The sequence below is a fragment of the Panthera onca genome, chromosome A2, assembly GCF_046562875.1.
Source record: "Panthera onca isolate mPanOnc1 chromosome A2, mPanOnc1 haplotype 2, whole genome shotgun sequence".
In the NCBI taxonomy this organism is placed as follows: Eukaryota; Metazoa; Chordata; class Mammalia; order Carnivora; family Felidae; genus Panthera; species Panthera onca.
In genome coordinates, this window is record NC_138340.1 from 112,480,755 (window position 1) to 112,484,007 (window position 3,253).

Genomic DNA, 3,253 nt, shown 5'->3' on the forward strand with positions numbered 1-3,253 from the left:
TGCAATAGGGCCTGAACTACACCCACCTTCCAAGAGTCACAGTGGCTGCTGCTTTACTGTGGCCTTTCAAATATTCCCAATATGCTGCTACCCTTGTAAGCAACACTCATATACCATTGTCTCGCTTGTTTGAATAGTTGGGTGGTGTTCAACTATTCAAAACAGTACATATTGCAAAAACAATTTCACTAGGTTATGTAATAGTGTTAAGTGCTATAAAGTGCTTAGTATGTTTATGCAGCCTACTTGGCCCGTGAAAGGATAGCCCAGAACTCCTGGGCTGCTTCTGTGGAGCCCAAGGATGAAACCAATATAATCAAATGCAGAGAAGCGGGGGAAACAAGCAATTTGATTGCCTCCTTCAAGTCCTGAAGCCAGTAATGCCTGAAACTATCCTAGAGTTTTCAGGTGTGAGAGACAATAAATTCTTTGTGCTTTAGCCAGTTTGAGGTAGGTTTTCTGACACTAGCTCCTGATAGACTGCTAAGTGGCAATCTTAACATAGATCTGCAATGTTTGCTTTAGCTGACCTTTCTTAGTAGTTTTAAAGGGCAATCTTAAGCAGCATTAAATCTATCCTGGAGAAAACCAAGCAGCAGTTAATTGATAACTTATTATTGATCAGATAAGGAGAAGAATGAAGATACTCTCCATTTTTAAGAAGATGAACAGGACACAGCTGGGTAGCTCAACCAGTTGAGCATCTGAGTCTTGATTTCAGCTCAGGTCATGATTCCAGGCTTGTGGGATCAGGTCCTTCTTCAGGCTCCTCTGCAGTGTCACTGAGTGTGGAGCCTGCTTAAGATTGTCTCTCTCTCTCCCTCCCTGCCCTTCTACCCCGCTCATGTTCTCTCTGTAAAATAAGTGAAAAATGAAAGTAAAAGACCAACACAAACAGAGGAAGACAAAGTTCCCATTGTCCCTGAATAGTCTCCTTTCTTTAGACCATAATCAAACTCTTTTCTATCTCCCCTTCACACTTTCCTTCCTTTCAACCATGATGTAAGGGGACTGGGTGAGCATTGAGTACATATTTCCTGGGAGCAAAAGAGTATATTTTCCTCCCATAAAATAAATTTTTCTAGGAAGGAGTTTGGTAGCTAATCCTATTAAACAATTTAACCTGATACATGTAAGGTCAACATTACACCAAAGTTGCCAATCCCAAATTCTTTTTAAAAGACTGAGCTTGGTGGAACCAGTTTAAGTAAAACTCATAACTTCATCATGACTAAGTTCTGATTTTTAAGTACTAAGCATGCTTATATGGATATGCTAAATGTCCAGTAAATTCCAAGGGTTCAAGTGTAGACTTAAATATTAAGATCATTTAAAAATCTGCCTCCAGGTACAAAAGGACAGACTCAAACATCTATATGAATAGAAATAAAAAGTCATAGGTCCTCTCCAAGTTACCCAAAGAAGAACAATTTAAAAAGGAAATGATGGCAGAGGATGAAATATGATACATAATATCTACATGAGCTTGTCCACCTCATCACCCTTCTCAGAGCCACCATCCCTTTAAATGTGGAAACACTCGTTGGAAAGAGAACATCTGGCTACCTTATTAACGAGTGCCTATAATCATTTTGTAATTCTACAATGAAAGTAAGGCATATGGATAGTTGTATTGAACACGTTAGTTGAAAACATTTAAATGGGTGATGGGCATTAAGGAGGGCACTTGTTGGGATGAGCACTGGGTGTCATATGTAAGAGGTGAATCACTGGGTTCTACTCCTGAAGCCAAGACTACACTGTATGTTAACTAACTTGAATTTAAATAGAAAGTAAATAATGGTATCCTTGGAATGAAAACAAAACAAAACAAAACAAAAAACAAAAAAAATACCACTTTTCCCCAATAGGGAAAATGAATTCAACAAGAAAAATGTACCAAGTGATTGGCCAGTAAAACAAAGTTTTCTCAAAAGATACAGAAACAAGTGCATCATTACGTATATTTTGCAAAATCATCTTAACACCTGAAATTATTATTAATCTCAAACAACTAACCTGTTTTTATTCAAGTATGTTTACATTTCAAATAAAATGCAGAGTTCTTAATTATTTCAGTTAGTTTTTCAATGAAAATTATTATTTTGAAATAATAAGGCTTTTATTAATTTCCTGTGAAAAGTTCATTCTATATAAATAAATGGAGCTATTATATAACATGATTTTTTAAAATAATTTAAAAACTATTTCTCTGATGGAATCACATAAAAATTTGTTTGTCTAGAAGCAAGTTTTTCTGGCTTAACAAAGATTCTTTTATTTTCACAGAGAGGAAGGAAACTGTAATTCAGTGGTTCTCAAAGTGGGGTCCCTGGATGAGTAGCATCTGCATCACATGGGAACTTCCCAGAAATGCAAGTTATTGGGAACAACTGCAGACCTGCTAAATTAGAAACTTGGGGGTGGGACCCAGCAGTCTGTGTTCCAACAAGCCTTCCAGGCAGTTCTGCTGCTCTGAAATTGGAGAATCCCTGCAGCAGAGGTTGCCTGGTCTAAGGCCTTGCAGTAAGACTGGAGTATGTTTGCCAGTGTGCTCTAGGTAGCTGCTTGTAAATTTCTGCTACCCTTCTAAGCAACACTCATACACCATTTTCTAGTCTGTTTGAATAGTTGGGTGATTTTCAACTATTCAAAACAGTACATATTGCAAAAGCAACTTGACTAGGTTATGTGAGTAATATTATAAAGTGCCATAAAATGATCAGTATGTTTATGTGTATGTGCTATGGGTGCTATGCCTCACACATAGGAGACATTATTATCATGTAGATAATTAGTATTCAAATTATTAGTCTTAGCTCACTTTTACTTCCTGCATAGCAAGACAAATAAACAGAAAAAAACACCCATAAAATATCGTGCTCATTATATACTCACAGACATTTAAACCCAAGAGGAACTTTGTCAGGCACCTTGTCTTATGGATGAGAGAAAACTGAAGCCCAGGGAAGCTGGGTTACAGGTGGAAAGTCTCTTAGGAAGTAATAGGCAAAGATCAGAAGCCAGGGGCTCTCAACTCCTGGACAACTCTTTTGCAGAAGAAGCCATCCTTGTTGTGTTCACTATAACAGCAGCAGCACATGCTCTGGAATTTTCTCCATTGGCATTACTAATTATTTTACTGATATTTCCATCCTCACCCCCTCATATATGAACTGACACTATTATTCAGAATTGCAAAGCTTTTAGGTGAAAAACCTTCTGGATTACATAAGCCTAGATATACATAAAT